This window comes from Lissotriton vulgaris, chromosome 8 (genome assembly GCF_964263255.1).
Source record: "Lissotriton vulgaris chromosome 8, aLisVul1.2, whole genome shotgun sequence".
Lineage (NCBI taxonomy): Eukaryota > Metazoa > Chordata > Amphibia > Caudata > Salamandridae > Lissotriton > Lissotriton vulgaris.
The window spans coordinates 705146859-705157708 of record NC_141696.1 but is presented as its reverse complement, the minus strand read 5'-3'; positions in this window follow the sequence as shown (position 1 = coordinate 705157708).

Here is a 10850-nt window from a genome sequence, read left to right as displayed (position 1 = left end):
ACAGACACGTCCTGGGAGAAGCCGATACTTCCTGCGATCCAATACCAAGGACTAATGAAAAAAAGTTTTTGCTTTCTCCCTTGACATCCACATTACCCCATTGACACCATTCAGTCTGAACACACTCGTATAATTTTGGTTATTGTAAATATTGTGAGTTTGTTTCCATATATGTTTTTGCTTCCACAGCTAGGAGATTTTGTATATATTTGTAAATAAATACCCTACATCCGGGTGAACCGTAGGGCCGCGCGCGTACTTCCTTCTGATTAGTAGGTCTTCACACTAGGTCGAAGGCCGTCGGTTCCTGGGAACTCCTGGGGATTGACTACTGCTACACAGAACGAAGTGCGTCAAGAAACGTTGCGGACGGTTTTAGAGGATGCCGTTTTCTAAGCTGGTGGATTTGGAAAAAGCTCAGGCCCAAAGATTCAAGTTGCAGCAAATTACTCGCACAAAATGCTTCATGATTCAAGTGTTCCTTCTGTTCTTAACTGTTTCTTCGCTATTGGTGGGTGGGGTGTATTACCTGATATTAACGTCCTAGCCTTCTGCCTCACCTACCCCTTCTCCTGACCCTAAAACTACCTCCACTGTTTCTTCTCATTCCTTCCACATCTTACCCCAACATGAGCAGGTTAGACGTGCGGAATTTATGAATAATTCCTTTATTCAACTCCTTCATCAACATCAGTTGGTGGTTAACACTACCAATTGTTGGGTGTGTGGGTTAATGCCACATACCACTGATAAGGGAATTCCGTACTTGGTCCTTCCTTATAGTTCCCAGGGTTCAGCTCGAGCATTCCAAACAATGTTTCGAAGTGCACTAGATTCCTACCCCAATCGAGAGCCACGTCCTCCGCACTTTGGTCCCGGTCCGTACCACAAGCCTTTGGCTATAGCGATCGCTGATTTAGATAGGGATATCTATGAGCCGTCGCTCATCCCAGAGGAGGAGGTGCGAGCCTATAGGGATCTGAGTGAGGCTGAGTATAGTGCGCTTGTGGGTGAAAGACAGCTTAAAAGCTTGTCTCCAATATGGATCGTACCCCACCTTGGTAATTTCTGTCTAAAAGGTCGTGGCCGAAGCCCGAGAGCTCATCTTGGAGAGAGTGCTTGCTCCGAGACGTATGTCTTACCGATGCTCTCTACCCCTGTGTTTCTGACTGCCAAGGGTGCGTACTTTGTCTGTCATGATCGTGCGTATACGTGGTTGCCCTCTGACTTTGCGGGCACATGTTACATTGCAAATTTGTTGCCACTAACTTTTACAGTCGCCTCCGATTACCACAAGACTCGAATTGTGAGGGGCGTGATTAGCGAAGAGGACACTGCCGGTCAAGAGGCAGGAGACTTTTTCAAGGGTTTCTTTCCGTTTTGGGGACCTATGGTCAATAGTAGGAACCTGAGACAGTTGACCCGAGTGGTGGAATCGACAGCTAATATCACTGCCAGTGCCCTTGGTAATATTACAGCAGAACTTCAGGCGGATAGGCTTATGACGTTACAAAACCGTATGGTTTTAGACGTTGTTTTAGCGGATCGAGGTGGAGTATGTAAGGTGATCCATTCGAGCTGCTGTATTTTCATTCCAGATAACGCTCCAACTGTCTATCAAGCCATCTCAAAGTTGCATAAGATCTCTGAGTCCATACACGTGGACGTAGGGGATTGGACGCTACTTGGGTGGTTTTGGGGCCTGATGTCGACTTGGGGTTGGAAAATTCTGATGATCGTCGGGGTTGTTGTAGCATTCCTGTTCACGTGTTGCCTTTGTGTGCAGTGTGGTCCTGCCTTATGTGGCCTCTGTGATACGACGTGTATAAGACAGCCGCCTGTTACCAAAGGAACTCTGATGGATAGAATTATGTTGCAGCAACATCTAGATGGTCTGATGAATATCGAATATGATTCCGACTAGTGCTTGCCTACATGAGGGCAAAAGGAGCGTCTGAGGTTCCGTGACGATCGTAAGTGGTGTTTTCGACTCGTACGAATATGGTCGAGTCTGGTATCTATGAACCGCAAATGACGAGTTTAGTGGGTGTACGCGTTTTCACTGTGCTAGCCTAAACCGTTTGTTTGTTTCATGGGTTTCTACATCCGAGCCCACGGGTTCCATCTTAGATGCGGCATCCATTTTGTCTCTTGCCCTCAAGTAGCCAGCGAACGGACGCTGTCCGCTTCGCGACCCTGGGATTCCCAAACTCTTGCGGAAGACACGTTTCCTTTGAAAGTGTCTTTATGATGAGGGGGACGGCACTGTAAGGCAGATGGCCCCGCTCGAGGCTCATCTTGCCGTGCCGGTCTATTGTCTTAGTTGTGCATTCATTAGGCACGTCCCCTTTGATGCCTGCAGCTCGTGTTTCCCGATACCACCCCCTTTTTACACCCTTTCCGATCTCCCCACTGTTTCTGTCTTCCTCTGCACCTGTTTCTGTCCCTTCCTCGATCTGTTTACTGCTGATTGGAATGTACTAATGGTGGGAAGATGGGTTTTTACAGTTGGGAACCACCAAACGTTTCTGTACTTATGTTCCGGGCCTTGAATACATGAAAGTAACCCCTTATGGTCTTTACGATGGGAACCGAGTTGTAAACCTTTGTGTGCTATGATGTTCAATGCATTAGAACTGTATAAAAGGAGCGACCCACAGAGGCAAGTCGAATCAGACTCCTCGAACCTACACATGTTGTACTTCCTGTGACTTCTGTGTTCCCTGCAGTAATAAACCTCGAATCTTTGACGCCGAAGGAAGTGTCCCGTATCTCTGTCATTTGTACGCCGGAACAGGTTACCCACGAAGGTTTTAGGTGTTATCCCTGGCACCGCTGGGTCTTAGGAAAACCCAGTCCTTCAAAGGCAGGGGCTGTGGGGGTCTGTGTTTCACCACTGCCTCTAGTCTGACACACTACCCCACTCTACTTCCTTACTCTACTCTATGCCTCTCCACTTTACAACACTTTACTTTAGTGTATGCCACTCCACTCTACGACACTTTCCAACACTGTACGACACACCACTCCAACTTATGGCACTTTACTCAATTTTTCAATTTATTTATTCAATTTATTTATTATGTTTTGGCTCTCAAAAGAGGGCCACATAAAATACATAATACAAACACACAAATGAAAATAGAATAGGATACATAGAAAACCAAAAGACAGTTTACAACAATTAACATTGGACAAGATAATCAGCAGCAAACACCTCCATATTTCATTAATAAATAGCTAAGAAACCTTTAAAAAAATTAAAAATATAGAAGCAAAACATTTCATTAGGGGGGGAATACAAAGCCTGTAAAAAGATGTTCGCATTAAAAATGCCTAGTTGAAGACAAATCGGCTTTAACCATTTCAACCGCAAAGAGCACAATGCAGGACATAAAAACAACACATGAGTTCGATCCTGTACAGCCATATTGCATAGGTTGCATACCGAAGAAGATCCATACCATTTTGATAAAAGGAAATTTAAAGGTAATAAATCATGTCTCAGGAGAAACCATAGTCTTCGAACTCCATGTGGAATATTCCAGGTGACATACAGTTGGGCAAGCTTTATTGAATAAGTATTAAAAAGGAGATCACATCCTCTCTTTTCTTGTAAGGCATTCTTATCCAATTTGAAACAGAGTCCCCACAAAGCCTGTTTCAGCAGGGATTTTAGCTGAGTCGGAGAATTTGTAAAAAGAGTACTTTCATCCAACTCTAAAAGTATCACAGCTTTTCTAAAATTCCTAACTATTTGAGAAAACTCTTTAAAGCTGTCCAACAATTCTCCTTTAAGAAGAGCTCTCAATGATCCCGGTTCTCCTCTGGCCAAACTGGCCACCCATCTAACCAAAGCACACAATCCCTGAACCCAGCTACTCCTAAGGCCGAATGCAAGCCTACATGCGGCCAGCGAACAAACAGTGTTAAGAGTAGATAACGATCTTAATAATTTTCCTTCAACTGTGTGACAGAAACCCCAAAGCTTCAGCTCTACAAGTTCTATTCCATATAGGAGCGTTGCAGGAATTTTTGCCCTAAACACCTCCAATAAACAAGCAAAATGTCTTCCCTGTAGCAAAGTAAAGGGAACACAAACCTTTGCCATGTGCAAGGGCTTTACGCAAGTTATGATCAATATGGGGCTTCTCACTCAAATTGGCCGAAATTATTTTACCTAAAAAAGTACAAGATCTAACTACCTCTAATTTCTGACCACCAATAGACCATCCGAAATTTTCTGACCTGGATTTCTTCTTTCCTGAAATGCACATAATTTTGCTTTTGAAAGCATTTATCCTCATAAAATCGGACTCAGCGAATAAATGTAGAGCCTGCAGACGATTAGCCAAGCCCTTAGGTGTTAGGTCTTGGATGAGGATATCGTCTGCATACAGCAAACAGGAGATAGGAGAGCCCCCCACAACCGGGGCAATGCCCGCACAAGCAGACAGGGAAGCTGGGAGATCAGCAATGTACAGGGAGAACAATAGTGGGGCCCAAAGGCAACCCTGTTTAAGTCCATTCAAGGATGGAATTAGTTGTGAAAGACCACTTTCTCCACCTTGAAGCACACGACACCAGGTATCCGTATGAAGAGACCGTACAAGATCCAATAAATGAGACGGCATACCCAGTGCTGCTAATTTTCTCCACAACGTAAGACGATCTACTTTGTCGAACGCTGTGGAGAAATCAATAAAAGCCGCAAACACCCCCCCCCCCCTCGAACATGTATGTATTTGTCCGAGATCACCTGAAGGGCGGTGAGATTATCTAGTGTGCCGTGCCCTTTGCGGAAACCAGTCTGTTCCAATGGTAAAATGCTATTTACTTCAACCCAATCATTAATTAATATTAAAAGACACTTTGCAAAAACTTTTCCTATTGAATCAAGGAGGGCTATCAAACGGTAATTCATAGGCTTGTCCCTATCTCCCTTCTTAAATATTGGGACCAGTATGCTTCCCCTCCAAGAAGCAGGCACCATTTTAGAGATGAAGCAAGATCTAAACAATGGGAAAAGTATCTTACTCCATAGAATCGGATCCTGCTTCAGAACCGATATGGGTAACTCATCAGGTCCCATTGCTCCCGAGGAGCGCATGTTCTTAATAGCCATTGCGATAGTTTTCTCCGAAGGGGAGTCAATAGGAAGCTCAACTTCTTGAACAAACCCACTATCCTCTACCATTGTGCCATTCCCAGCATATAGCTTTGAGATAAAAGAGGTCCATACCTCTTCAGGAATGGGGATAGGAAGAGGGCTAGCTCTTACTCCACATCCCTTGCCAATTATGGACCAAAGTTCTCTAGCCTTACCATGCACAACGGCCTCCCTTAGACTTATCTACAGTGAGTCTTCTTTTTCTTTTTTAAGTTTCATTCTCAGTCAACTTCTCCTTCTTTTTAGCAGGGATATTTTATTTGCTAATTCGCTAGATCTACATAGAAATTGCTCCCGCACTAATTTATTTATTTCCTTATTTAGGGGGTTGCATTGCACTAGGATAAGAGAACTTTTTCCTAGGAAAACTAGACTTTTTTGCAACTGAGGTGATCTCCCTCATAAATTTTTCAAAGTACATAATTTCAGAACCCAGCCAATCACTTAATTCTAGTATGGTTTTACGAAGAATATCCTGCACACCCTTCTTGGCACTTGGACTCCAAAAACATCTACCTGAAACTTTATGGAAATTAACACCTTTGTTATTAAATGACCAGGTATCAGAGGGAGGAGGTTGTAAAGAGATGCTTATACTGATCACATTGTGGTCACTCAATGCTGTTGGGGATACCATTAGATCCTGGACAAGCGAGAAAATACCATAATCAGAAATCACATCATCTAGAATTGACTCGCTATGAGCGGACCCATGGGTAAATTTAGCAGGGATATCCGAGGGGAGTCTTCCGTTTAAAATAAGCCCCTCAACCGCAGACCGTTCTTCCAACAATATCTTCCCTCTTTTGTTAGTTTTTACTTTACTCAATTTACTCAAATCTGTGCTATGCCACGCTCTATACTCTACTACAATCCACTCTACTCTACGACATACCACTTCACTCCATGACATTTTACTCCACTCTATGCCACTCAACTTTACAACACTCTGTGACACTGTGCAACGCTCCACAATATGCGCATACACTCTACTCTACTCTACAATTCTCTACTAAACTCTACTGCACTGTATGACACTGTACCATACGTCACTCTACTCCTCTCTATGACAGGCCTCTCCACTGTATGGCATGGCACTCCACTCTACCACACTCTCCTCCACTCTACTCTATTACACTCCACTCAACAACACTCCACTCTACGACATTCCACTCTACCCTACTCCACTCTATTCCACTCCATTCTACTACACTGTACCACACTCTATGCTACCTCAACAACACTCTAGTTGACGGCAATCCACTCAACAACACTCCAGTCAACTCCCCTCTATGTCACCCCAATATACTTTACTCTACACCACTTCACTCTACTATGCTCCACTCTAGAAGATTCAATTCCCCTGTATGTGGCTCATTGTACTTTCTAAAAAGCCACTTTACTGTACAAAACTCTACTCAACTATATTCCCCCTACTCTAACCCATTTATTTTATTTATTTATTTATTCCACTTGTATGGCGCAACAGCTACCCTGAGGGTTTCCCGGCGCCTTGGATCATTCTATTTCACTTTACGGCACTCTATCACACTCCACGACGGTATACACCTGTTACAACGCATTTCTTACAACGCAATACTGTTACAACGCTACTTTTACAACGCATACCATGACAACGCATTGCGCTGGGGGGCGCTCTAGGATAGGGAATAAGTATAATTTACTATCCAACACCTTCCCTAGGGTCCACGGGGACTGGAGTTAGAATAGTAAATTATACTTACCACTATCCAGCACCTCAAAGCGCTATGCGTTGTAATGGTATGCGTTGTAATGGTCGCGTTGTAACAGTAGGTAGTTGTAATGGTATGCGTTGTAACATGGAACATCCCTCCACGACATGCCACTGTACAATACTCCAATCCACAACGCTACACTCCACTCTCTTCCACTGTACTATACAACACTGCATTCAACAACACAGCACTCTATGACACTCTATGTCACTCCACGCTAAAACACTGTACTCCAGTTTTTCTTTACTTTTTCACTACTTTGGACCTTCCCACTTAATCATTATTGGACTTCCACTGAATCAGTTTTGGAATCAGGGGGGGGGGGCACTGAGTGATTACTGGAAGCCAGAGACCTCAGCCTAAGCAAGGTTAAATCTTATTTATAGTTACAAAAACATTATTTATCCTTTGTCTACTAAACCAAATTAAACTACACAAGCGTTAGAAATTCTAAAGTTATAGTTATAAATTAGATTTAAAACTTGTGTCCCACCCGAAACGTCCTATAACTCGAGCCCCTCTATACACAGTGTTGTGAACCCAGGGCACCTACCAAGCAGTACGTTGGAGCCCGTGAGGGAACCACCACTCACCTTGGATGAGAAGAGAACAGATGCATCATACTGCATAAGAACACATCAAATGTATCCCCTTGCACAATCTTAAGAAATGTTAGCAACATTTTTCACTATGTAAGTGAATTGTGCCCATATGTACAAAAGATACCTCAGCAACCACCAATAGTTTCTACTTTTTGAAACATATTTATTTTTTTCCAAAGCATTTCATGACTTTGACCTTGCAAATGCACATTTCTTAATCTGGCTTTGGTCTCCAAACAACCATCTATAAGTAATCTTTGGAGATCCTCAAAGTGAGCTGCTGCAAACACTAACTGCTGCTGCAGCAAAACAGATAGCAAATTATGTGCCAGATGATGGAGCTGCATGCAAATGACATGCGTGTCAGGCGGAGTAACTAGTGTGTTATATTCCGAGTGGCGATGGATGGAGTTGGGGTGCCTGTACTCCATTACAAGTTCATACACATTATCTACCAATCAGTATCCATATAAACAAGTTAAACTCCATTAGTCAAGATTGGCAGTGCAATCAATGAATATGGCCGTACCATGATATGAGGAAGGGCTTGGGTGACCTTTCTCTCCTTTCCCACTGTCGATTACAAGAGCTTCTCCATGAATGACCAAGGCCATTACATTTCAGACTTTGCAAATCTTGGCATAGTCAATAAGTCAGGCTTATGGATATTGTCTGCGCACAAAGACACATCAGCCCAGATGCACTAAGATTTTGCATCCAGGTTGTGTTGCTTTTTTTACTCAGCTCTGATGTAAAATCTACTTTAGTAATTACTAAGCCAAACAATGTCCAATTTGCATGACTTTGAGTGGTTTTGTAAAAAAAAAAACGAAATTAAGGCTGCATATAGTGCTGCATTGCGTTACCTTGCATCAAGGAGCCGTTCCATTTGTGAAGGATGGGCATTTCCGTGCACAGAGCCATGGATTTTGACACCAAACCATATTTACTAAACCCATGTGTTTGTGCCAAAGTGGTGCCCCTACCTGAGACTGGTGTCACCATGAGAAATATCTTTATTTCTCCTCATTACTTCCTTTTTCCATTCTTCTGCACGAATGAAAAGAGGAATATGCCTATAAGATCAGTTTTTGTGCAGGAAGGAATCCCTTCCCGCACATGAAATATTCTGACCACAATGCAGACACCCTTAGATTGTGGCACAAGAACGTCTGGATTTGGGCTATGCAGCCCAACATGCACCAGCCCTGGCAGAGAGCAGACGTGTTCCAAATCTTTATAAATATAGTGTAGTTACATTGACCTCTGTGGCCAGAGTCTTCTCACCATGTTCATTGACTGAGGAGTAGTGCTGTCTTCGGATCAGCACCCTCAGTGTCCTTCAGCATCCTGTATCCCTTGCACCAGGGCCACTCAAATGTACAGGAATTTATATAGCGCAAATCACCGAGCGGTTTCTAAGCGCTTGCTTAGGGAACCTGTCATGGTATTCCCCTGTGAGATAACCCCGGCAGGGTATCAGCAAGGTGAAAGCCAGGCATCCCACCGCAAGGGGCCGTTGTGGAAATTAAGCAAGCTATTGCCCAGAGTCGCAGAGTGTGAACCCGTGAATCGAGTAGGCACTGGAGCGAGAATTGTCAAGTCCATGGACATTTTAGGACTCAAGACCCCTCCGAGCCAGGAATTGAACCCTGGTCCCAGGCTGACCTCTGCTTCCAGGTCTACCTCCTCTAACCAGTGAGCCACACTTCTCCACCCTCCCACTCAGTTAAAGTCTATGTCAGTTCGCTCATAGAGTTTGGAACTGAACTGAATGCTGCTTCGACTGCGAAGTAACTCCTCTACCAACCCTCTTTGGCTTCAGTTAGTCAATCCCTGCCTAAGTTGGTCACCCACAGTGGGCCGGAATAGTAGTTTATAACTTTATAAAGGTTTTCCAAAGTTTGTAAAGTTCACAGCGAGCGCTACTCAAGTCTGCCTTTTTGAGAATGCATTCACTTTCCTTTACTATAGCTCTCTTGAGTTCTTCAGGGCCTCGTTGCTTGTTCATTGTTGCAGTTTTCTGTCACTTCTTTAATGTGTGTGCATCTTCCCCAAACATGTAGACTCTCAATACTCCACCATACCAATCTTCCCACTCAACAGTCCTTGCAAAAACACAAAGCAAGTGGGGATTATTCTGTTACAACAGTGACGCTAAGTAGGCTGTATATGCTGTTGGAGGAATGCTACTAGAGATCAGAAATATGCTGTTACAGCAGTCAATACAGAGAAGAAGGGATAAAACTGTTACACCAGTTACTTCACAGAAAATGTATAATGCTGTTAAAGCAGTGACACAACAGAGCAGGCATATACTGGTGCCACAGTGACTTTAGACAGATGGTATGAGTTTTAGTGGTATTAGTGCAGCAGCATATTTAGATGTCTATAGTGCCCCTTCCTTGAATATGATTTCAGTTCTCTTCATTTTTTGTGCCTGCGTTTTTTTCTTTGACCTAGTGATCTTATCTTGTGCACCCTCTTCCACCGAGCATAATTCCGATTGCAACCTCTACACCACATTCCCTGTAATGTTCAAAGTTCAAAGTAAGCTTTATTCGATTTTTCAATTAAAATCATAAAAGCACAACAAGGACATTTATACATACAACATTTAAAATGACATGTGCATAATCAATACAAGATAAACGCTTACTTGATCGTTAAAAAACATTTCATACAATTCATAAAAAACCATAAAAGACAAGCATTTCATTAGTGGCAAATAACAATATACCACAAGAAGATAATTTAATACAATGATTTTCTATATGTTATTACCGTTTTTAGAAAACATGAGACAGCGTAAACGACATGATCTCCTTCTAACTGGAGCATTTTCAGGTATGCTGGTCTACATTTTCGTAACCCCCATCGTTTTAATAAAGGGAACAAAAATTGTTTTCTGGGGTTCGTATATAACTTACAAAAAAACATAATATGAATATTAGACTGCACCGATGTGCTGTCACAAGGGCATATTAGTTTAGTAGAGGACCAGTCATTAAGGTTAGGTAAGGTAACCATGCGGAAGAAGGAACCCAGATGCAAGCGGGTCAACAGCATTCGAGGGTATGGACTCTGTACCAGGACGAGGTAAGTTTGGAGACCCTCGGTTGGTGTAATTTCCTGGTAATTTAACACTCTGCGTCTTAATTTTTCACTGTTCCATCTGGCAGTTTATAGATGGGTGGTTATCATTTTTTCAAGGCTGATCTTGATAACCCATCTAGAGTTGTAGGGTTATCAAAAAACTCTGAATGGCCTAGTTCAGTGAATGTGGATCTCACGTAAGATAACCATTTAACATTAGCTGCC